This window comes from Maylandia zebra, linkage group LG1, assembly GCF_041146795.1.
Source record: "Maylandia zebra isolate NMK-2024a linkage group LG1, Mzebra_GT3a, whole genome shotgun sequence".
Classification (NCBI taxonomy): Eukaryota; Metazoa; Chordata; class Actinopteri; order Cichliformes; family Cichlidae; genus Maylandia; species Maylandia zebra.
Genome location: NC_135167.1, coordinates 24,475,437 through 24,502,390, shown reverse-complemented (window position 1 = coordinate 24,502,390; position 26,954 = coordinate 24,475,437). Strand labels below are relative to the sequence as shown.

The 26,954-nt window shown below is 37.5% G+C and overlaps 1 protein-coding gene and 2 long non-coding RNA genes across 3 annotated transcripts in view; all 3 read left to right on the top strand.

The window, feature by feature from the left end:
- gpc5a (glypican 5a) overlaps positions 1-26,954 on the top strand; it is a 186,241-nt gene that overhangs the window by 17,679 nt on the left and 141,608 nt on the right. The window lies entirely within an intron of this gene.
- LOC112434840 (uncharacterized) lies at positions 11,035-12,292 on the top strand. The gene is made up of 2 exons (XR_003024259.2): positions 11,035-11,223; positions 11,652-12,292. It is a non-coding gene; the product is annotated as an uncharacterized LOC112434840 (long non-coding RNA).
- Positions 20,761-22,923, top strand: LOC143418568 (uncharacterized). Its single transcript, XR_013098567.1, has 3 exons — positions 20,761-21,300; positions 21,417-21,520; positions 21,623-22,923. It is a non-coding gene; the product is annotated as an uncharacterized LOC143418568 (long non-coding RNA).

Below are 26,954 nucleotides of genomic sequence, written 5' to 3'. Positions count from 1 at the left end.
TGAAGATTCCCCCATCTCTTCTGAACAAAACAATGTCTGAATGACCGTTCTAGCCTCTACGGTTAGGAAATTATGGCCATTTGTTCGAGGGGAATCCTGAATGTCAGAAATACACTGAAGAAAACTCACACCTCTCTCTGTGTCTGCGTGTGTAAGGGCTGACTACAGCAGGTGCAGCTAATTTAACTGACCTACATATACCAAGCCCAGACTCTCAACAGCTCCTGTTCCCTTTACTGTCTGTGTATGTGTGTCTGTGTATCAATATTTCTCCTATGTTTAGGTATTACTCCTCAATCATAGTATTTCTGCTAAAGCAAAGTACTTCTACTACATCTTAGTACTTCTGCTAAATCATAGTATTTTTTGAAAAATCATAGTATATTTGCCAAATCATGGTATTTGTGCAAAATCATGGTTTTGGGGCCAAATCATAATATTTCTGTTATGTTATAGTATATGTGCTGAATATATTATATGTGCCAAATCACAGTATTTATACCAAATTATAGTATTTATGCCAAATTACAGTATTTCTGCTAAAAAGCAGAAATAGTCCTTTTTAGCAGGAATTTCTGCCAAAAGATAGTATTTATGTTAAAACATAGTATTTCTGCTAAATCAGAGTATTCCTGCCAAATCATAGTATTTGTACTGAAACATAGTACTTCTGCCCAATCACATTATTTGTACTAAATGATAGTACTTGTGCCAAATCATAGTATTTGTGCCAAAGCATCGTATTTGTATGGAGTCATAGTACTTCTTCTAAATCATAGTATTTCAATCAAATCTCAGTAGTTGTTGTTAAAATGCAGTATTATTGCAAAATCATAGTATTTGTACCCATTCATAGTATTTCTGCTAAATCATAGCATTTGTGCCAAATCATGGTATTTGTGCAAAAACATAGTATGTCTGAAAAACCATAGTATATCCCTTATGTTATAGTATTACTACTAAGGCATAGTATTTCTGCCAAATCATAGTATTTGTACTAAATCATAGTACTTGTGCCAAATCATAGTATTTGTTGCACATCATAGTATTGGAACCAAAACATAGTATTTGTCCCAAAGCATCGTATTTGTATGGAGTAATAGTATTTCTTCAAAATCATAGTATTTCAATCAAATCTCAGTAGTTGTGTTAAAATGCAGTATTATTGCCAAATCATAGTATTTGTACCCAATCATAGTATTTGTGCCAAATCATAGTATTTTTGCCAAATTGTGGTATTTGTGCCCAATTAATAATTCTGTTATGTTATAGTATTACTACTAAGTTGTAGAATATCTGTTATGTTATAGTGTATCTGCGGAATATAGTATTTGTGCCAAATCGTAGTATTTATACCAAATCACAGTATTTGTGCTAAAACATAGTATTTCTGCCATATTGTGGCATTTGTGCAAGAACATTGAACTGTTATGTTATAGTATTACTACTAAGTCATAGTATTTCTGCGTTGTTATAGTATTTGTACTAAAACGTAGTATCTCTGCCAAGTCATAGAATTACTGCAATTTCATAGTTTTTTTTAGGAAATCTGTTATGTTATAGTATTACTACTAAGTCATAGTATTTCTGCCAAATCATAGTATTTGTGCCAAAGCATCGTATTTGTATGGAGTCATAGTATTTCAATCAAATCTCAGTAGTTGTTGTTAAAACGCAGTATTATTGCCAAATCATAGTATTTGTACCCAATCTTAGTATTTCTGCTAAATCATAGCATTTGTTCCAAATCATGGTATTTGTGCAGAAAACTTGGTTTGTCTGCAAAACCATAGTATATCTCTTATGTTATAGTATTACTACTAAGGCATAGTATTTCTGCCAAATCATAGTATTTGTACTAAATCATAGTACTTGTGCCAAATCATAGTATTTGCTGCACATCATAGTATTGGAACCCAAACATAGTATTTGTCCCAAAGCATCGTATTTGTATGGAGTAATAGTATTTCTTCAAAATCATAGTATTTCAATCAAATCTCAGTAGTTGTGTTAAAATGCAGTATTATTGCCAAATCATAGTATTTGTACCCAAATATAGTATTTTTGCCAAATTGTGGTATTTGTGCCCAATTAATAATTCTGTTATGTTATAGTATTACTACTAAGTCGTAGAATATCTGTTATGTTATAGTGTATCTGCGGAATATAGTATGTGTGCCAAATTGTAGTATTTATACCAAATCACAGTATTTATGCTAAAACATAGTATTTCTGCCATATTGTGGTATTTGTGCAAGAACATTGAACTGTTATGTTATAGTATTACTACTAAGTCATAGTATTTCTGCCAAATCATAGTATTTGTGTGAATTTGTATACTGTAATATCACTGTAGTATGTAGTGGCTAAGTAGGGGGTGTTTACAGTGTAAATAGGTCATCTCTTGTGTTGGAGTGCCCTCTTGTGGCGCCTTTTGGGTAGTGCCTTAGTAAACGTGAACCCTGTAAGAAGTGGTATCAGACTGATTTGTAGTGGAGGAATTTGTTGCCAGTGTTCTTAATCATAGAAACCACACCATATCACCTCTCCACATCCTCCTACTGTATGCCATGCCTCCCTGTACCATCCATCTGACCGCCAATAAACTCCACCTGTGGTAATCTAATCCCTGGATGTCAGCCTCTCCTTCTGACCGAGGATAGTTACTATTGCAGCACCACCCAGCATTAAACTGACGTACACCATTCTGTACAATAGTATTTGTGCTAAAAAGTAGTATTTCTGCCAAATCATAGTATTACTGCTATTTCATACTATTTAAGCGAAATTACAGTGTTTCTGCAAAAACATGTTTGAGGGGTGGAAATCTGTCCTCCTCTCATTTTTCAAACTCCGAAAATTAAGCCATTTCTTCTCTCGTCATGTCTCCGCGACGGAGATACAAAGAGCTATGTAAATCGTAGTCAAAGTACACCAAAGTCCGCTGATTCACCCAGTGCAAGAATTATGCTTCTATCCCACCTAGTTTTTGAGTACAAATTTATACACTATCACAGACCGGTAATTCATATTGATAATTTATTACAATTCTGCAAAGTTTTATGATTTTAGCAGCTTTTCTAATATGGACCTCACATTCTTGTTAACAGTCTATGGCAGAAATACATACAAGTACACAGCCTGATGAAGCAGACAGAAGCAGTACCTCTGATTGGTTCAGCATTTTCACCTCTTATCAGCACAAATCTCAGCCTCTTCTGCTGTTTTCATTAGAATTGTAAGCTTTTCCACCTTTTTTCAGTTACGTGAGAACCAGTTTGGCTCAATGAGTAGCTGAAAAATATCAGCCTCTTCTGCTGTTTTAGCAGGATTTCAGAGTTCAGCTTTTTCACTTGTTTTAAGCACAAATTTCAGTTTCTTTACCTCATTTCACAACAAAGTTCTTCCTCTTCACCTCTTTTCTGCTAATTTGAGCTTCTGCTCCACAGTGCACATTGTCCCTCTCATCATATCTTTGCTTGTGACCAGAACTCATTTGGCTCAGAGGGTAGGGCATCTGCCGTGAGACCCGGTGGCAGAGGTTTGAATCCTACCTGTGACAGTTGCTACACATGTTCCCTGCTTGCATGCGCTCTGCTTTCTTGTGTGTCACTGCTCTCCAGTGTGTCATTACACATACAGCCATCTTCAGCAAGTACTTCTGCTTCTACACCTCTTTTCAGCTCATCTTTTTGCTTCTTTGCCTCTTTTCAGCAGAAATTCTTCTGATTCACCTCTTTTCTGCCAAATGTTTAGCTTTTTCACCTCTTATCAGCACAATTCTAAGCAGCTTCTGCTAATTTCACCACAATTGTCACTCTCTCCACCTCTTCTTTGTGTGAATGAGTTTGGTGCAGTGAGGTGAATTGCCGCCTTTAGACCAGAAGGGCCAGGTTCGAATCCTGCTCAAGGCAATGTTTTTTGTTTTGTTTTTTCAACTTTTTCAGCTTTTTTCAGCAGACATCTTCAGCGTTAAGGCATCCACACAGCATTTTCGCAGGAAATGCAAATTTTTCTAGTTATATTTTATTATTTTTCCGTACGTTTTTTGAAAGCCTACTCCTTCAAAACCGTTCAACTTAGAAAAACCATTCAAACATCGTTAGATTCCTATTCTTTTGGACAACACTGCTTCTATTTTTCATATTTTTAACATTTATATTTTTAATTTTATTCAACTTTATTCAACAAAAATTTATAATGTATTTCAATGGGGAGACCCTTCAAATCCTCATTCAACTTACTCATTTTTAAACTCTTACTACTTCCACATACATTGACATAGAGCCACCATTCAAACTTTAAAACGAAGACAAGACATTCAACTATTCAACTTGTATTTATCTTTTCAATATCTATTATACTTTTTCTTCAGTTCCAGTTTAAGTTTCATGATGTTTTTTCACCCGTTTCAGAGTTTATAATGGGTGTGTATGGGACGGAATGTTGGGGCTAGAGTGAGACAGCTCAACTGCTAGAGTGAGAGGAGCAAAAAAATTAATCTTAAAATCTTTTTTAAAACTGCTGCTGTGTCCACAGCGTTTGCTCTACAGGTATGATTTTACCCTCAAAACGTAGCCATGGCTGTCCTCTTTCATCCAATGTGTTTACTATTGTACTAGGTGTTATGGTTCTTTCATAAATGTCACCAATGCACAGCCTCCTCCCTCCAACTCTTCCATAGACTCTAATGTTAAAATGGCTCAGAAGGTTCGTTTGAAAATCAGAAGAGCATGGTGTCTTTACACTGTCACCACGTCCATATAATAAACTCCACAGGCATGAAAACTGAGAATTAGGTAGACTAGACATGGCTGTCGCTCACGGTGAAAGAATTTTGTCAATACGACATGTACTTTTCATTTGGGAAGAATTTGTTTGGGCCTGACTTTTCTGTTCATTTTAAGCAGCAAAAGTGAGGTGCATGTCTGTGTACGTGTGTATGGAGCCATTGGGTGCAGTCACTATAGCAACCAGGCTCACACCTGCCTGCTTAACGAGCTCTGCCTGCCACTGTGCCAAGATTCATCTTAAGCACTTCTCTTTCAACTGCTGCTGTGTCCACAGTGTTACAGCCATCATTTTACCCTCAAATTGTCGCCATTATTGTTCTCTTTCCAACACCGTGTCTTTCAAAGCTCAGGCATTTAAACTTTTTAAACTGTGTGGATCAAAGTGGAGGGATCACATTTGAGTCATTCAGTGATTCAAAGAATATGACCTTTTGATATTCATTCAGATGTTTTCTGACTCTAAATGTTCTTTTCTCATTTCTTAGGGTTTTCTAATTTACATTTAAAACATTTTCAGTTTTTTTCCAACTCCTTCTTCTGTGTAACCTTCAGCTTTTAGCAGTTCAGCACCTTTGTTTTCAGGTTAAATTCGTTTTTTTTTTTTTGTTTTTTTTTTATCTCATTCAATATTTTTAACTCAAAATTCAGCAATTAATTCATTTCAGTGCATACATTCAGATTCAAGCATTCACACTGCAGTTTCTTCAGAAAATGCACTTTCTAGTTAGTGTGAATGCTTGAAAAGCATTCACAGTATTGTTCTTCTAATCTTTATTATTAGTGTGAATGCTTGAAAAGCATTCACAGTATTGTTCTTCTAATCTTTATTCTATTTTATTTATTAGTGTGAATGCTTGAAAAGCATTCACAGTATTGTTATTCGAATCTTTATTATTATTATTATTATTATTATATTTTATTTTTCCGTACGTTTTTTCAAAGCCTACTCCTTCAAAACCGTTCAACTTAGAAAAACCATTCAAACACCGTTAGATTCCTATTCTTTTGGACAACACTGCTTCTATTTTTCATATTTTTAACATTTATATTTTTAATTTTATTCAACTTTATTCAACAAAAATTTATAATGTATTTCAATGGGGAGACCCTTCAAATCCTCATTCAACTTACTCATTTTTAAACTCTTACTACTTCCACATACATTGACATAGAGCCACCATTCAAACTTTAAAACGAAGACAAGACATTCAACTATTCAACTTGTATTTATCTTTTCAATATCTATTATACTTTTTCTTCAGTTCCAGTTTAAGTTTCATGATGTTTTTTCACCCGTTTCAGAGTTTATAATGGGTGTGTATGGGACGGAATGTTGGGGCTAGAGTGAGACAGCTCAACTGCTAGAGTGAGAGGAGCAAAAAAATTAATCTTAAAATCTTTTTTAAAACTGCTGCTGTGTCCACAGCGTTTGCTCTACAGGTATGATTTTACCCTCAAAACGTAGCCATGGCTGTCCTCTTTCATCCAATGTGTTTACTATTGTACTAGGTGTTATGGTTCTTTCATAAATGTCACCAATGCACAGCCTCCTCCCTCCAACTCTTCCATAGACTCTAATGTTAAAATGGCTCAGAAGGTTCGTTTGAAAATCAGAAGAGCATGGTGTCTTTACACTGTCACCACGTCCATATAATAAACTCCACAGGCATGAAAACTGAGAATTAGGTAGACTAGACATGGCTGTCGCTCACGGTGAAAGAATTTTGTCAATACGACTTTTACTTTTCATTTGGGAACGATTTGTTTGGGCCTGACTTTTCTGTTCATTTTAAGCAGCAAAAGTGAGGTGCATGTCTGTGTCCGTGTGTATGGAGCCATTGGGTGCGGTCACTATAGCAACCAGGCTCACACCTGCCTGCTTAACGAGCTCTCTCTGCCACTCTGCCAAAATTAATCTTAAGCACTTCTCTTTCAACTGCTGCTGTGTCCACAGTGTTAAAGCCATCATTTTACCCTCAAAACGTCGCCATCGTTGTTCTTTTTCCAACATCTTGTCTTTCAAAGCTCAGAGATGTAAACTTTTTAAACTGTGTGGGTCCAAGTGGAGGGATCACATTTTAGTCATTCAGTGATTCAAAGAATATGACCTTTTAATATTCTTTCAGATGTTTTCTGACTCTAAATGTTCTTTTCTCATTTCTTAGGTTTTTCTAATTTACAATTAAAACATTTTCAGCTTTTTTCCAACTTCTTCTTCTGTATAACCTTCAGCTTTTAGCAGTTCAGCACCTTTGTTTTCAGGTTAAATTTGGGTTTTTTTTTTGTTTTTTTTAAATTTCATTTAATATTTTTAACTCAAAATTCAGCAATTAATTCATTTCAGTGCATACATTCAGATTCAAGCATTCACACTGCAGTTTCTTCAGAAAATGCACTTTCTAGTTATTATTCTGTATTCCGTACGTTTTTTGTAATCTATCTCCTTCAAAACCGTTCAACTTAGAAAAACCATTCAAACACCGTTAGATTCCTATTCTTTTGGACAACACTGCTTCTATTTTTCTCATTTTTAACATTTATATTTTTTATTTTATTCAACTTTATTCAACAAATATTTATAATGTATTTCAATGGGGAGACCCTTCAAATTCTCATTCAAATTCCTCCTCTTTAAACTGTATCTACTTCCACATACATTGACATAGAGCCACCATTCCAACTTTAAAACGAAGACAAGACATTCAACTATTCAACTTGTATTTATCTTTTCAATATCTATTATACTTTTTCTTCAGTTCCAGTTTAAGTTTCATGATGTTTTTTCACCCGTTTCAGAGTTTATAATGGGTGTGTATGGGACGGAATGTTGGGGCTAGAGTGAGAGAGCTCAACTGCTAGAGTGAGAGGAGCAAAAAAATTAATCTTAAAATCTTTTTTAAAACTGCTGCTGTGTCCGCAGCGTTTGCTCTACAGCCGCCATTTTACCCTCAAAACGTAGCCATGGCTGTCCTCTTTCATCCAATGTGTTTACTATTGTCCTAGGTGTTATGGTTCTTTCATAAATGTCACCAATGCACAGCCTCCTCCCTCCAACTCTTCCATAGACTCTAATGTTAAAATGGCTCAGAAGGTTCGTTTGAAAATCAGAAGAGCATGGTGTCTTTCCACTGTCACCACGTCCATATAATAAGCTCCACAGGCATGAAAACTGAGAATTAGGTAGACTAGACATTGCTGTCGCTCACGGTGAAAGAATTTTGTCAATACGACTTTTACTTTTCATTTGGGAGCGATTTGTTTCGGCCTGACTTTTCTGTTCATTTTAAGCAGCAAAAGTGAGGTGCATGTCTGTGTACGTGTGTATGGAGCCATTGGGTGCAGTCACTATAGCAACCAGGCTCACACCTGCCTGCTTAACGAGCTCTCTCTCTCACTCTGCCAAGATTCATCTTAAGCACTTCTCTTTCAACTGCTGCTGTGTCCACAGTGTTACAGCCATCATTTTACCCTCAAATTGTCGCCATTATTGTTCTCTTTCCAACACCGTGTCTTTCAAAGCTCAGGCATTTAAACTTTTTAAACTGTGTGGATCAAAGTGGAGGGATCACATTCAGTGATTCAAAGAATATGACCTTTTGATATTCATTCAGATGTTTTCTGACTCTAAATGTTCTTTTCTCATTTCTTAGGGTTTTCTAATTTACATTTAAAACATTTTCAGTTTTTTTCCAACTCCTTCTTCTGTGTAACCTTCAGCTTTTAGCAGTTCAGCACCTTTGTTTTCAGGTTAAATTCGGGTTTTTTTTGTTTTTTTTTAATCTCATTCAATATTTTTAACTCAAAATTCAGCAATTAATTCATTTCAGTGCATACATTCAGATTCAAGCATTCACACTGCAGTTTCTTCAGAAAATGCACTTTCTAGTTATTAGTGTGAATGCTTGAAAAGCATTCACAGTATTGTTCTTCTAATCTTTATTCTATTTTATTTATTAGTGTGAATGCTTGAAAAGCATTCACAGTATTGTTCTTCTAATCTTTATTATTATTATATTTTATCTATTCCGTACGTTTTTTGTAATCCTACTCCTTCAAAACCGTTCAACTTAGAAAAACCATTCAAACACCGTTAGATTCCTATTCTTTTGGACAACACTGCTTCTATTTTTCTCATTTTTAACATTTATATTTTTAATTTTATTCAACTTTATTCAACAAAAATTTCCCATGTATTTCAATGGGGAGACCCTTCAAATTCTCATTCAATTTACTCATTTTTAAACTCTTACTACTTCCACATACATTGACATAGAGCCACCATTCAAACTTTAAAACGAAGACAAGACATTCAACTATTCAACTTGTATTTATCTTTTCAATATCTATTATACTTTTTCTTCAGTTCCAGTTTAAGTTTCATGATGTTTTTTCACCCGTTTCAGAGTTTATAATGGGTGTGTATGGGACGGAATGTTGGGGCTAGAGTGAGACAGCTCAACTGCTAGAGTGAGAGGAGCAAAAAAATTAATCTTAAAATCTTTTTTAAAACTGCTGCTGTGTCCACAGCGTTTGCTCTACAGGTATGATTTTACCCTCAAAACGTAGCCATCGCTGTCCTCTTTCATCCAATGTGTTTACTATTGTACTAGGTGTTATGGTTCTTTCATAAATGTCACCAATGCGCAGCCTCCTCCCTCCAACTCTTCCATAGACTCTAATGTTAAAAGGGCTCAGAAGGTTCGTTTGAAAATCAGAAGAGTATGGTGTCTTTCCACTGTCACCACGTCCATATAATAAACTCCACAGGCATGAAAACTGAGAATTCAGTAGACTAGAAGCTGCTGTCGCTCACGGTGAAAGAATTTTGTCAATACGACTTTTACTTTTCATTTGGGAACGATTTGTTTCGGCCTGACTTTTCTGTTCATTTTAAGCAGCAAAAGTGAGGTGCATGTCTGTGTCGTGTGTATGGAGCCATTGTCACTATAGCAACCAGGCTCACACCTGCCTGCTTAACGAGCTCTCTCTCACTCTGCCAAGGTTAAACCTAAAAATGTTAGATTGTAGTAAGATTAACTTTTTCAAAAGTACAATAAGACAGATTTGACAGGGTTTTGCCACAGATTAATAGTTTGTCACTAGTTAGTATATGCCAACTAAGTAGAGCATTGTGATTGGCACAAAGGTTTTTCAGATCTGGGCAGTTGGAGTCAGTTGATGATTTCAAAATCATCAACTGACTGGATAATTAAAGCTCTCAGCATCTATCGGTCTGTAGTTAATTTTCCCACCTTTTAACTAACGTTTAACTAACCTAATCTCATTTAATGTCTCTGTTTATAGTCTGTATAGTTTATCTCCCCACGAATACACTCAAAGTAGTCTTAAAATAAAACCCACAAAACAGTTCAAGATTTAATACTTTTTATTTGCTCATTTAATGCCAGTTGCCCTGTTTTTCTGTATGTCACTCATTCGCTTATACTTGGGCAAAAAGGACCAATTTTTACACTAGTATAGTGTATTTTTTCCCTCTATCTCTCTATGTCTGTCACACACAGAGACCAACACACAGACATGTATATGCTCATTATTGCTGTTCAAACTGATGATCAAATTTCCAAGCACCACCTGAACGCCTCATCTGTTTTTAACCTATCACTGGACCAACTGTCGTCATTCCGCTTTGCTCTCTGCTGTGGTAAGTACAGTACACTCAGTACTGCAGTGTTTTATTTTTATGATGGAAAAAATACATGTTTGACATTTAAACTCACATATCAAGTCCAACAGAGTTAAAAACAATTCAAAGAAGAAAGAAAGAAAAAAGAATAACCTTCGCTATCATTTATATACGTTTATTACGTTTTGCTGTTAGCAGCAGTGCTAACGCTAGCTTCAATGCTAATGCTAGCAACAATGCTAACGCTAGCTATAGTGCTAACACTAGCCTTAGCAGTTGTTAACTGACAAAAATAATATTCCTGTGATATTTCTTGCCGGTCAGTGAGACAAAAGTAAGAAATTAGCTTTATTATTGCCATTGTGGCTCAGTTTTAACAGTAAGAGTGCTAGCGCTAGCAGCATTGCTAACGCTAGCTGCAATGCTAACGCTAGCTGCAATGCTAATGCTAGCTGCAATGCTAACGCTAGCTGCAATGCTAACGCTAGCTGCAATGCTAACACTAACTGAAGTGCTAATGCTAGCCGGAATGCTAGCGCTAGCTAGTAACAGTCTAACAGTAGCCTTACATAAGTGGCAATACTTCAGTTAATTAGTTTGAATTGTAAAATGACTGCTGTATCAGTTGGTGTGCTATATTACTCTATAATTACCCTGCTGACTAGAAGTTCAGTGTATCATGTCGTGTGGGCTTTGTATTTCTGTTAGTCTGATAACACTGTACAGACAACTAACGTATTATTTCTCGTTTCTTTCAGGAACCTGACTGACACTGTGCTTTGCCTGGTAGGTGTGCACATACTGTAAGAGAAGTAGACCAAAATAAAAAAATAATATGACTAATATAAGCTGTAAAGTGATGGGTTCAAACTTTGTGCTAGACCTTTTAAACACAATTTTATAATAAATACACATAAGTGCAGCTTAACAATTGGGCTAAAATATTTTTTTCGTACATTTTTGTAGTCATACTACATGTGATTAATTAATGATTCACTCAATCATATTTGTATTTAAAAATATTATTGCTGAATTTAATTAAATATTTATTATTTTAAAAAGTGCCCAATTATGCAACTTTTTGCACATGGCAGCCGACAACAGTTTAGCTTGAATATTTGTTTTGTCCTTTTGCAGTAGTCACATTTAGTTCATACAATTACCATGTGATATAATTTTAATAAAATTATTATTTTTTCTTGTTTTTTGTTCAGAGTGTGTAGAAGAAGAAGAACAAGGACCAGATCTCCAGTCTTCTCTCTCACATCCCAACCCCCCAACCCCTCTATCCTCTGTCCTGCTCCACCTATTGTCTCTGCCTTCTTTCCATCTGTATTTCACTCTGTGGTTTGTGAGAAATTTTGCCAAACCAACAATCCTTTTGCGGTTTGATTTAAAGCCGTGTCTCTCCTGCTCTGTCTGTTCTCTCTGCTAAATTTTCTCTCTACCTGTTTTTCACTCTTGGCTTGCTGCTGAAAAACGCCAAGCCAACAAAGCAATAAAGAGTGCATATTTTGCCTCAACCTATGAACAAACTGAACAAACAAAGAAAAATCTGCGGTTTGATTTAAAGCCGTGTCTCTCCTGCTCTGTCTGTTCTCACTGCTAAATTTTCTCTCTACCTGTTTTTCACTCTTGGCTTGCTGCTGAAAAACGCCAAGCCATTAAAGCAATAAAGAGTGCATATATTGCCTCTACCTGAGAACAAACTGAACAAACAAAGAAAACTAATTCACGGTTTGATTGTGATTTCCCAGCCGTGTCTCTCCTGCTCTGCCTGTTCTCTCTTCTAAATTTTCTCTCTACCTGTTTTTCACTCTTGGCTTGCTGCTGAAAAATGCCAAGCCAATAAAGAGAGTGCATAATATTCTCTCAACTGAAGAACAAACTGTCAAACGAAAGACAACTGTTTAAGACAAATAAAAACTGAAATATAAAAACAAAGACAACATCTCCTGGTGTGTGCCACTCTTATCTTGTGAACAATTTTTCTAAAGACTAAGAAACACTTGCAGGTGTGTGAAAATGCCAAGGAAGCAGAAAAAGTCACAAGCTGCAAAACAACGCTGGAAAAAGTTTCATGAGTTTCACAGTGTACCAACATGTGAACAAGCTGAGTTTGATTTTCCTCAGAGCTCTGCAGAAGACAGTGTGTCTACAAAGACCAATTCTGACAGTGTCAAACAGGCAGGTCAACATGTTCCTGCACATGTACAACAGGTATCTTATGCTGATGCTGTAAAGAGTGGACTGCAGCATGAATTTAATGAACAACATGAGGTGTTATGTGACCCACAGGTGGGTTATGCTGATTTTTTGAAAAGAGGCTGTCACAGTGATGTGGCAGGACCATCTCATGCAGAAAGACTGAACCTTGAAAACCAGCCCTCTGTTATACATGTCTGTGCATCTCGCAGCCAGGCTCATCCTAAATATGGAGACTCCAGAAACAAGCAGTGCACATGTAACTCACTCACATTTCTTGCTTTCCTTCATGAGAATGAAAACATGACTACAGCTGACCTAAATCTGGTCTTGGATAAAGGTGATGTGATGTACAAAGAGGCCAAGAAAAGATTTCCTAAAAATATTCATTTGGCAACCGATGAGCTGCCAGACAAAGTTGATGCTCGCAGGTCTATGTATGATGTCGACATGACACAGCCTTCCCGGTATGGGACATTTGAAGAACCTCCAGAGGAGGCAGTAGATACCTTTCTCAGCTTAGAAGCAGGACTGAGCTGCCTGTTGTCAGATGTGCAGTATGCCTTACTGATTATGAGTGGATTGTGTATCGCAGTGTTCAGATCCACATCAGGCAAATATGGTTTCTTTGACCCACACTCCAGAACACCCAGTGGTCTTCCTCTACTACTACAGTCACGTAATCGTGGTACAGCTGTGATGCTGAAATTCACACTCCTCAGTGACATGATTAAGAGGCTCCAAGATTCTTATGAAATGATGGAGATATCACCCTCTTGTAACTATGAACTGAAGCCTGTGCAGTTCTACAGTATGAGCACAGTCAACCTGAGTGATACTATCACAGACACAGTCTGCAGACCAACAGCTGCCACTGCTGTGGCACCTACTCACTCTGATACAACTGTTGATGAAGCAAACTCCTCTACTCCAAGGAGAAACACAACCACTGATCCGACTGAAAATATCTTTTGTCAAATGTCCATTTGTACGCCACTGGTGAAACAAAAAGAAGTCCACGTGACTCAGTTCACATCATATGAAGATCAGAATGAACCTCCTAATATACCAACTGAAGAACTATGCAGTGAATTAAGTTTCCTTCCATCAAGTGATGCTTTTTCATGTCAATCAAATGCTGCCATAACAAATGTTGCTGCCTGTGACCTTTCTGATATAGTTTTACAAAAACTGAAAAAAGTTAATAAACAACAAAGGCACAAAATGAAAAGAAGATTAATGGCATCAGAGAAACCCAGAAACCAGAGAAAAGAAAACCAAAAAAGGAAAGAACAACAAAAGTACGCTTCAAATAAAGATTACAAAGAAAAGAAAAAATCTTGCACAAGCGAGACATATAAAAACAATCCTGAAGTTAGACAAAAACAACAACAGTATATGAAAAGACGTTACTGTGAAAATGATGAATTCAGAAAGAAACAAAAACAATATGTTAAAAAACGTTTTTCTGAGAATGCTACAGTTAGAAAGAAACAACAACAATATATTAAAAGACGCTACTGTGAGAACGATGAATTCAGAAAGAAACAACAACAATATATTAAAAGACGCTACTGTGACAATGCTGAATTTAGACAAAAACAAAAAAACTATATCACTAAAAGGTATCAAGAAAACCCTGAATTCAGAGAGAGACAGAGATCTCGAGTGACTCAGCGTTATGCACGTGATAACGCATTCAGAGTAAGACACAGACAACTAATGAAACAACTAATGCGAGACAGGTATCAAAGTAATCTTGCATTCAGGATTATGCACAACATGAGATGTGCAATGAAAATAAAAAGGAAATACAGATGGGTGAACAGACAAACCCAAGAGAGTGACAACAGTGTGATCAACGAGGCCATATCTGTGTTCAAATCACAAATCAAAGCTGGACCATCATACCCATGTACTGTATGCTTCAAGGCTTCATTTCCAAACCAAGTGCGACCCTGCACAAGGTCAAAGTATGTCAAAAACCCACATGTGGTTGCAACATGTTTGACTGGAAGATTTGTTCATGTTTGTGATGAAAACTGCAGAAATGAGCAGTGCAATGTTCCCGATGAGAGAAAGAGAGAGTGGATTTGTCACACCTGCCACGATCATCTTAAAAATGGATCCATGCCAGCGCTTGCTGTTGCCAATAAACTGGATCTTGCTGATACTCCACCTGAACTGTCTGATCTCAACATACTGGAGAGACATCTCATAGCCAAGTGCATACCATTTGCCAAGATCATTCCTCTTCCCAAAGGCAGACAAAGAGCAATTAGAGGAAATGTGGTCTGTGTCCCATCAGAGGTACAGGAAACTGTTGAAGCATTGCCTCGATTAAGAATTAATTCTCAGGTAATGAGAATAAAATTGAAGAGACGCTTGTCTTACAAAGGTCATCAGCTGTTTCAGACTGTAAGCTGGTCTAAACTTGTGCAAGCACTGCATAAACTCAAGCAGATTCATCCACAGTATAAGGATGTGAGCATCAGAGATGATGCTGAGCTGTGTGATCCAACACTTCCTGATGAAGATGATGATGATGATGAAAACATGAATGAGGACGATTATGATGAGGCTGATTTAATGGAAATTGACAGCTGTGAGAAAAATGCACTGAGTGAAGCACAAAATATAAATGAACAGGACATTGACATGTTACCCTGTGATGGTGAACAATCACATGAACAGATGAGAGATGATTCAGAGCAAGCAGATGGACTGACTAATGGTGGTTTTGCACTCGAGTCCTGTTTGCAGCCCCCTGATGTGGCTGAGGAGATATTATGTTTCAGTGAAGGAATCTACTCTGTTGCTCCTGCAGAGAGAAACAATCCAATAAGTTTTTTCAAAACACCTAAACTGGAGGCCATGGCCTTCCCTGTGCAGTTTCCTACAGGCCAAAACACACTTGATGAAAGAAGGCTGATCAAAGTATCCCCCAGTGGGTATTTCAAATCAAGACTTTTCTGCATTGATGATCGTTTTGCCAAAGACACAAACTATTTATTCTTTGCACAGTTTGTGACTGAAATACACTTGGCTACATCCAGCATGACAGTACAGTTAAGGAAGGCAAAGCCTCTGACCAGAGATGGTAGAAAAATAACCTCAGGCATGTTACAAGATAAACATGAGGTGGAGAAACTGGTGCGAAATAAAGATGCAGTGAGATTCATGCAGCCTCTGAGAGGAACCCCAGCCTATTGGGAGAAAACAACAAGAGATCTTTTTGCCATGATCAGACAGTTGGGAACTCCCACGTTCTTTTGCACATTTTCAGCTGCTGAAATGCGCTGGCCTGAAGTGATCGAGGCAATAACAAGGCAGCAAGGTGAACAAGTGAATTTTGAAGGACTCGACTGGTCAGCAAAGTGTGACATCCTGAGAAGCAATCCTGTCACAACAATGCGCATGTTTGACAAGAGAGTTGAAGCATTATTCAGAGATTTACTCTTATCTCCCGCAGAGCCACTTGGCAAAGTCATTGACTACTTTTACAGAGTTGAGTTTCAGCACAGAGGAAGCCCACACATACACTGCCTCCTGTGGGTAGAAGGTGCTCCTGTGTTTGAGGAGGATGATGAGCAAACTGTTCTTGATTTTATAAACAAATACATCACAGCTCAGCTGCCTGATCCACATAAACAACCTGAACTGTACAAAAAAGTAACAGAAGTGCAAAAACACAGTAAGAACCACACAAAGACGTGCTTTAGGAGTTTAAGCTCCGGGTGCCGTTTTGGTTTTCCCAAACCACCCTGCAATGAGACAATGATCACAAGACCCAGTGAGGATGATGCACTGGAAGTAGAAACGGCAAAGAACAAGCTCAGACCACTGAACCAGCTGCTGAATGAACCTGAAACTGCTTCCATGAGTTTAGAGCAGCTCTTGGAAAGATGCAAGTTGACACATGCAGAATATGAGAGATACCTGAATAAAATGAACATGAGGAGTACGATCATACTAAAGCGTGATCCAAAAGACTCTTGGATAAACGGCTATAATCCACATCTGCTTGAAGCCTGGAACAGTAATATCGACATAAGCTTTGTTTTAGATGCTTTTGGTGCTGCAAATTATTTAATGAAATATATATCAAAAAAAGAGGGCGGGCTATCTGAGTACCTGAAAACTGTCATTGAGAACTCCCATAAGGACAGTGTAAATGAGTGCGATGAAATGAGAGCCGTCATGCAGGCATATTCAAAGAAGCGAGAGATCAGTGCACAGGAGTGTGTTGCTCGTGCATGTGGTCTTCACATGAAGCAATGCTCACGTGCTGTAATATTCATTCCAACTGATGATAATCCTGTGAAAATGAGTCGTCCCCTGTCAGTTCTGGACAACACAACACCTGAGTCTTCCAATGTTTGGATGACATCTTTGAATGACAAATACAAAGCCAGACCTGAAACACCAGAGTATGAGGAGATGTGCATGGCAGACTTTGCTGCTACTTGCAGGATTGTCTATGGCCAACAGAAAAAAGGTAAAGATGTTTTGCCCCTTCTCAATGAGATGGGGTTTGTGCAAAGGCGCAAAAACAATAAGCCTGCTATCATCAGATTTCACCGCTGCTCACAAGAAAAACATCCAGAGCAATATTACGGAAGACTGCTTAAACTGTACCTTCCTCATCGTTCAGACCACGAACTGAAAACACCATCGTTGCCAACCTATCAGGCTTTCTATGGTGCTGGCTGTGTACAGCTACCAGGTACTGACCATCTTGAGTACGTGCAACACATTGTCAAAAGAAACAGAGAAAAATATGAGAAAAACAGTGAGGAGATCGAGAGCGCTGTTGAGGAATATGAGCAGAACAGAGGTGTGACTGACGAATGGTGTAATCTGGCACCTGAATCAGATCTCGTAAGGTTGCCACTTGTCGAACAAGAAAGAGAGCGAGACAATGAAAATGAACAGGAAGATGTGCCCGACTACAGCCGTCAGGCTGATGCTTCAACAGAAGTCAGAGCCATCAGGGAACCCCCTGCTATTGATCCCACATTGTTACGTCAGATGTTTCAGAATCTGAACAAGAAGCAAGCCTGCATATTTTATGCAGTTAGAGACTGGTGCATTAAAAGAGTCTGTGCTCTAAATCCAGAGCAGTTTTTCTTTTATATTAATGGTGGTGCTGGAACAGGAAAATCACATCTTATCAAATGCATCTACTCAGAAGCATCTAAGATACTGAGCAAAGTGCCCAGATATGCAGACGACGTTGACATATCAAAACCCACTGTCCTGTTAACTGCTTTCACTGGGACTGCAGCTTTTAACATTTCTGGAACAACACTGCATTCTCTTCTCAAGCTCCCGAGAAGCTTAAAACCTCCCATTCAGGGACTTGGCAATCAGCTGGATGAAGTCAGATCAGAACTTTTGAATGCTGAAATAATCGTCATTGACGAAGTGTCTATGGTGTCAAGACATCTGTTTGCATATGTAGATGCAAGACTCAAACAGATCAAAGGGACTCGGAGACCCTTTGGAGGCATGTCAGTCATTGCTGTCGGAGACTTCTATCAGCTACCCCCAGTGCGACAGTCTAAACCTCTCTGTGTGCACGACCCGTCTGAGATCGACCTGTGGCGGGAGCATTTTCAGATGATCACTCTGACTGAGATTATGCGTCAGAAAGATGATGTTGTCTTTGCAGAGATGCTGAACAGAATTCGTGTGAAAGGAAAGTTGGATGAGCTTTGCGAAGCAGATAGAGATTTGTTGTTACAGGCCATAACTGAACCAGCCCATTGTCCAACTGATGCGTTGCACATTTTTGCAACTAATAAAGAAGTGGATGCACACAACTCTGCAACACTGGCTCTGCTCCACACTCATATCATTGACATCCATGCAGATGATTATAGAAAAGATCCTAGAACTGGCAGAATGGCACTTCAAGACAGACCATTGAAAGGAGGTAAAAACGAGTTACCAGACACACTGAAAGTTGCAGAAGGAGCTCGTGTCATGCTCACCAGAAACATTGACATACAAAATGGTTTGGTTAATGGAGCTTTTGGAATACTACTTAGAGTAGTTCACTCTGAAAACGACCAACACATCATCAAGCTTGGACTTAAAATGGATAATGAGACATCTGGAAAGAATAACCGCACACCAGCAGACGACATGGTGTACATTGAGAGAGCAGAGGAGAATCTGAAGCAGAAAGGAGTGGTACGAAGACAGTTCCCAGTGAAGCTGGCCTTTGCATGTACAATACATAAGGTACAGGGTATGACAACTACATCAGCTGTTGTCTCTCTTAAGAGCATTTTTGAGCCCGGCATGGCCTACGTAGCTGTCAGTAGAGTGACGTCTCTCAGTGGACTGTATCTTCTTGATATGGAGGAGAAAAAAATATTCACCAACCCAGAAATCACTGCAGCGCTTGAGAACATGAGACAAGCCAACCTTGATGACATGATGCCTCTTCTACACGTGAGGCAAACACTGAGCAGGTCAGAGGTTTTCACCATTGTTCATCATAATACAGAGGGACTGCCAGCTCACATTAATGACATCAAAAGTCACCATGAATTGTGTCTAGCAGATGTTTTGTGCCTAACAGAAACACACCTGCGGGGCTCTTTTGTCGCAGAGAGTCTCCACTTGGAAAATTACAATTTGTTCAAACGCAACAGACACCTGTCCTACACAAACTTTCCCCAGATGGCAAACAGAAGTGGTGGTGGAGTTGCTGTTTATGTGAAAAGTGACATTCAAGTGCATGAAAAACAGTACATCCATAATGTAACTGACCTTGAATTTCTGGCTTTAAAGGTTGAAGCACCAGTCAGTGCTCTGATTGCAGTTGTATACAGACCTCCAGACTACACTCTGAGGCCATTCCTGAAAAACCTGGTAAGCCTATTAGACTCATTGGAGATCATGGACTGTCATCCCATCATAGTTTGTGGTGATTTTAATGAGAATGTTTTATCCAGTGCAAACAAACCAATCCTGGAGCTGTTTGAGTCTAGGGGATACGCACAGGTCATCACTGCCCCTACCACAGAGAAGAACACACTGCTTGACCTAATTTTCATTTCTCAGTCAGATCGATGTCTCCATTCTGGAGTCATGAAGACCTACCATAGTTACCATGACCCAGTATACTGTGTATTGTCCTGTGATGATTCATGATCTAGATCTTTGAATACAGTAAGTAATATCTATATTTTTGAATGACTTAAGAAAGTAGAGCGATGCTTGAACTCCAGAAAGAAGTCCAGACGCTTTTCTTTGCAAGCTCCTTTGACTACGATGACCTGGATGACTGAGAACCTTCACAGACATAAAGTAGAGCGATATTTAAAAGTTGACGCTCTGCATTGCAGTATAATGGTTGAATTGTTTACATAAAATACAATTACATGAATTAAGTAATGATATCAGTAAAAGATGACAATTTTATTTATTACAGAAAATCTAAAATTCACTAACAGTAACCTATAAATGTCAGAAAAATCAAATATAGCAGTTTGAAACGAACAGTGTAGGCATATCCTCTCTGCAGCCAGGCTTCAACATCCTGCCAGGCTGCCCCAGTCTCACTGTGGCTGGGAGGGAGGGAGGGTGGACCAGAGGATTGCCTACACAACACGTAAATGTTCAACAGCTTCTTCATTGTTTCTGAGTGAACAATAATGACTAAAGGTTGCTTTTTAAAAAAACAAACAAACAAACAAACAAACCTAATTACAGCAATAATGACAGTTAAGCCACTTTATGTGTGTCTCTATTTTGAAATACTATTTACAAAAATATTATTATTTTGGTTTGTTATAAACTTTAAACTTTTTCAAAAGTACACAATTATATTTTTGGACAAATTTTTCTATGAAACATAAATTTTTATGAGCTTTTATCATGTTTCTGGCCAGTGCAATCATCAGGGTGGGTCTGGGTTGATAACTGCACATTTCTGGCCAGAAATGTTTCAGCAGTGTTACATAAGTAGTACATATGTAACACTTGCTTTCTGTTACCAGCTGATACCCTACATTTGTATAGACATTTGATGGTGTGAGGTTGGGGAGTTGAGTGGGAGGGGGGGGGGGGGGTACGGTGGGAGTTGAGGGGGGGGGGTTTCCTTTCCTGTTAGGTTTCCTTTGTTTTTCTTTTTTTTTCTTTTTAAGAGAGACACAGTCCTCCTGTGTCTTCTCCAATCTTCACATGTAAAATCCAACAATGTGAAGCACATAGCAGCCAGAAACTGTAATGCCACAGATCAGAGAAACTTCATCATCACCATCTTCATCGCCATACGATCAGAGCGTGAGACTTCACATCTGGAGCACAGGAGAGATTCTGTGATAAGTCTTCCTTCTAGCTTGTCCCACAAGCAGTCGGTGAGATTTACTAACAACAAAAAGGGTTAATGACATTATTTCCATGAAAACATGTATTCATTCTTTGTGAAGTGTTTAAATTGTGTTTTCACTTGACCTTAGGAGTGTTAGAGTGTATTGTAATGTCTGTACTCAGGTGTTTCCCTCTGTGATCCATCCCCTTCAGAGCCGAGACACTCAGGACTGAACAGACTGCACAGTTTCTGTGACCGAGCCTCCAAAACACCTTCTTTGAAACCACTCATGATAGAAGGGCTTCATATTTGCAGCAGCACTACTACAGGTATTCAGTTTATTACAGGATGTGTTTGTTTCTTAGGACCAGCTCTGAGTGCACACTACCTAACATATACACCTTTCTGTTTATTACAAACCAACTACTCTGGATCATACGGCCAGTTGGCAGGAATGTTGCTGCAGGAAAACATCCCTGGAGATCACCATCATTGTCAGACTGACTGTGCCTCCTCTGTGCAGTGTCAAGATCCTCCCTAAATGAGTGTGTAAGTTAACATTTTCATTATTTTATTCCCTTTGACAAGACAAGTATCACTGATATTTACATTTACAACTACATATTCCTGTTTTCTGCTCTTCTTTTAAAGTCCTCAGCTATCCTGCTTCTGTGCTGCTTGCCACACATCAAACACTGGCCGGATGACAGGGAGGATCCACTCTGAAGTCACTGGACATGATGAGGATCATATGGGACTTCATAGTTTCACAGAAACGTTGTGCTCTGTGATTACAGGTTTTAAATGGACATAATGACTGCCTCTCTCTGATCAACAGGCTAAAGGATTGTTGTCATTGTTAGTGCTCTGTACAATGTATGCTTATTTAGTATTTCATCACAGAGCAAACCTTTATTTATTTAACATATTTTTATTTTGTTTTAATGTTGAATTAACTGTGGGGATTTTTTTAAGTGGGCACTCGGGATGTCATATGACCAGAAATGTGGTAACTGGAATTCAACGTTATGGAAGAAAAAATCTGCTAAGAACAAAACACACACAAAACCCCCCAAGAAAATTCAAATTCATTCCATGTAATCCAATCTAAAACATTTTAAACTGCTGAACAGCAACACAAACAGTGTTAAAAAACAGTTAACAGAATGATTATGATGATTTTGTACCAAAGTTTCAGGTCACATGGCACACCTAGTGTGTAGTGTGGGGTATCAGCTGGTAAGTATAGGTTTTTTTTTTTCATATTTGTGTCCTTAGAGTTCAGATAGATAAAGCCTTGTGTATAATAATTAGTCATAACCACAACTCAAAGTCAGGGACTAACTAATTTTGGGACTTTGTGTCTGAGCCCAGGTTAAAACAATGTGTAAAAAAGCATTTAGTGGCATGGCTGAACAATGCTGTATTGATACTTATTTATCCATGTTCACAAAAAGGACTAATGTGTTTATTTGATTATTTGCACGTGTTAAACTGTGTCACCACCTTAGGCTTTCATTTGAGTTTACTCAAAAATCTCTATACAGTTCTCTTTTACCACTGTGTGGACTCTGTTTACATTAAAACATAAAGAAGAATGAGTAATAAAAAGATGTGTAGACAGATTAAGTAGGACGATAGAAACAGCTGTTCAGCCATGTTCTAAGAAACCAACACAATTTAAAGGTTCAGGATTGTGGTTTTAAAAGTTGAATTTTCATGTATTTCATATGTTGCTCATTATTTTTTATTTAGTTATTTAATTTAGTTATTTTTATTTATTCTACCAGTCCTTTTCAGAAAGAAGCTGTAAAATATGACTTAAGATTTTTATGTTATTTTCTATGACATACAAAACAAATTGATGTATGTAATACTATTAAACATGATATACACATGTGTATATGTCTGAAAAACATCATGCTGTATATTAAAGTTTGTATTTTCTGCAGAATGTTTGTTCATCTTTTAAGTTCATTTCAATTAGAAGAATATGAACTTTTAATATTCATTCAGAGGTTTTCTGACTCTAAATTTTCTTTTGTCATTACTCATCTTTTTATTATTTACATTTTAAACATGCTTAGCTTTTTCCAACTTCTTCTGTGTGAACATCAGCTTTCAAAAGTTCTGCACTTTTATTTTCAGGTTAAAAATTCTGTATTTTCCAGCTCATTCAGATTTTTAACTTAACATTCAGCAATTAATTCATTTCAGTGCATACATTCAGATTCAAGCATTCACACTGCAGTTTCTTCAGAATATATTTTATATTTTATTCTGTATTCCGTACGTTTTTTGTAATCCTATAACTTCAAAACCGTTCAACTTAGAAAAACCATTCAAACACCGTTAGATTCCTATTCTTTTGGACAACACTGCTTCTATTTTTCATATTTTTAACATTTATATTTTTAATTTTATTCAACTTTATTCAACAAAAATTTATAATGTATTTCAATGGGGAGACCCTTCAAATCCTCATTCAACTTACTCATTTTTAAACTCTTACTACTTCCACATACATTGACATAGAGCCACCATTCAAACTTTAAAACGAAGACAAGACATTCAACTATTCAACTTGTATTTATCTTTTCAATATCTATTATACTTTTTCTTCAGTTCCAGTTTAAGTTTCATGATGTTTTTTCAGCCGTTTCAGAGTTTATAATGGGTGTGTATGGGACGGAATGTTGGGGCTAGAGTGAGGCAGCTCAACTGCTAGAGTGAGAGGAGCAAAAAAATTAATCTTAAAATCTTTTTTAAAACTGCTGCTGTGTCCACAGCGTTTGCTCTACAGGTATGATTTTACCCTCAAAACGTAGCCATCGCTGTCCTCTTTCATCCAATGTGTTTACTATTGTACTAGGTGTTATGGTTTTTTCATAAATGTCACCAATGCACAGCCTCCTCCCTCCAACTCTTCCATAGACTCTAATGTTAAAATGGCTCAGAAGGTTCGTTTGAAAATCAGAAGAGCATGGTGTCTTTCCACTGTCACCACGTCCATATAATAAACTCCACAGGCATGAAAACTGAGAATTCAGTAGACTAGAAGCTGCTGTCGCTCACGGTGAAAGAATTTTGTCAATACGACTTTTACTTTTCATTTGGGAACGATTTGTTTCGGCCTGACTTTTCTGTTCATTTTAAGCAGCAAAAGTGAGGTGCATGTCTGTGTCGTGTGTATGGAGCCATTGGGTGCGGTCACTATAGCAACCAGGCTCACACCTGCCTGCTTAACAAGCTCTGCCTGCCACTCTGCCAAGATTCATCTTAAACACTTCTCTTTCAACTGCTGCTGTGTCCACAGTGTTACAGCCATCATTTTACCCTCAAAACGTCGCCATCGTTGTTCTCTTTCCAACATCTTGTCTTTCAAAGCTCAGACATTTAAACTTTTTAAACTGTGTGGATCCAAGTGGAGGGATCACATTTTAGTCATTCAGTGATTCAAAGAATATGACCTTTTAATATTCTTTCAGATGTTTTCTGACTCTAAATGTTCTTTTCTCATTTCTTAGGTTTTTCTAATTTACAATTAAAACATTTTCAGCTTTTTTCCAACTTCTTCTTCTGTGTAACCTTCAGCTTTTAGCAGTTCAGCACTTTTGTTTTCAGGTTAAATTCGGGTTTTTTTTTTTTATCTCATTCAAGATTTTTAACTCAAATTCAGTAATTATTTCATTTCAATGCATACATTCAGATTCAAGCATTCACACTGCAGTTTCTTCAGAAAATGCACTTTCTAGTTATTATTATTATTATATTTTATCTATTCCGTACGTTTTTTGTAATCCTACTCCTTCAAAACCGTTCAACTTAGAAAAACCATTCAAACACCGTTAGATTCCTATTCTTTTGGACAACACTGCTTCTAAATTTCATATTTTTAACATTTATATTTTTAATTTTATTCAACTTTATTCAACAAAAATTTATAATGTATTTCAATGGGGAGACCCTTCAAATCCTCATTCAACTTACTCATTTTTAAACTCTTACTACTTCCACATACATTGACATAGAGCCACCATTCAAACTTTAAAACGAAGACAAGACATTCAACTATTCAACTTGTATTTATCTTTTCAATATCTATTATACTTTTTCTTCAGTTCCAGTTTAAGTTTCATGATGTTTTTTCACCCGTTTCAGAGTTTATAATGGGTGTGTATGGGACGGAATGTTGGGGCTAGAGTGAGACAGCTCAACTGCTAGAGTGAGAGGAGCAAAAAAATTAATCTTAAAATCTTTTTTAAAACTGCTGCTGTGTCCACAGCGTTTGCTCTACAGGTATGATTTTACCCTCAAAACGTAGCCATCGCTGTCCTCTTTCATCCAATGTGTTTACTATTGTCCTAGGTGTTATGGTTCTTTCATAAATGTCACCAATGCGCAGCCTCCTCCCTCCAACTCTTCCATAGACTCTAATGTTAAAATGGCTCAGAAGGTTCGTTTGAAAATCAGAAGAGCATGGTGTCTTTCCACTGTCACCACGTCCATATAATAAACTCCACAGACATGAAAACTGAGAATTTGGTAGACTAGACATTGCTGTCGCTCACAGTGAAAGAATTTTGTCAATACGACTTTTACTTTTCATTTGGGAACGATTTGTTTCGGCCTGACTTTTCTGTTCATTTTAAGCAGCAAAAGTGAGGCGCATGTCTGTGTACGTGTGTATGGAGCCATTGGGTGCGGTCACTATAGCAACCAGGCTCACACCTGCCTGCTTAACGAGCTCTGCCTGCCACTGTACCAAGATTCATCTTAAGCACTTCTCTTTCAACTGCTGCTGTGTCCACAGTGTTACAGCCATCATTTTACCCTCAAATTGTCGCCATTATTGTTCTCTTTCCAACATCTTCTCTTTCAAAGCTCAGAGATGTAAACTTTTTAAACTGTGTGGGTCCAAGTGGAGGGATCACATTTTCTTCATTCAGTGATTCAAAGAATATGACCTTTTAATATTCTTTCAGATGTTTTCTGACTCTAAATGTTCTTTTCTCATTTCTTAGGGTTTTCTAATTTACATTTAAAACATTTTCAGCTATTTTCCAACTTCTTCTGTGTGGTTTTCAGCTTTTAGCAGTTCAGCACTTTTTTTTTTCCGGGTACAAATTTCTGTATTTTTCATCTCATTCAACATTTTTAACTTAAAATTCAGCAATTAATTCATTTCAGTGCATACATTCAGATTCAAGCATTCACACTGCAGTTTCTTCAGAAAATGCACTTTCTAGTTATTATTCTGTATTCCGTACGTTTTTTGTAATCTATCTCCTTCAAAACCGTTCAACTTAGAAAAACCATTCAAACACCGTTAGATTCCTATTCTTTTGGACAACACTGCTTCTATTTTTCTCATTTTTAACATTTATATTTTTTATTTTATTCAACTTTATTCAACAAATATTTATAATGTATTTCAATGGGGAGACCCTTCAAATTCTCATTCAAATTCCTCCTCTTTAAACTGTATCTACTTCCACATACATTGACATAGAGCCACCATTCCAACTTTAAAACGAAGACAAGACATTCAACTATTCAACTTGTATTTATCTTTTCAATATCTATTATACTTTTTCTTCAGTTCCAGTTTAAGTTTCATGATGTTTTTTCACCCGTTTCAGAGTTTATAATGGGTGTGTATGGGACGGAATGTTGGGGCTAGAGTGAGAGAGCTCAACTGCTAGAGTGAGAGGAGCAAAAAAATTAATCTTAAAATCTTTTTTAAAACTGCTGCTGTGTCCGCAGCGTTTGCTCTACAGCCGCCATTTTACCCTCAAAACGTAGCCATGGCTGTCCTCTTTCATCCAATGTGTTTACTATTGTCCTAGGTGTTATGGTTCTTTCATAAATGTCACCAATGCACAGCCTCCTCCCTCCAACTCTTCCATAGACTCTAATGTTAAAATGGCTCAGAAGGTTCGTTTGAAAATCAGAAGAGCATGGTGTCTTTCCACTGTCACCA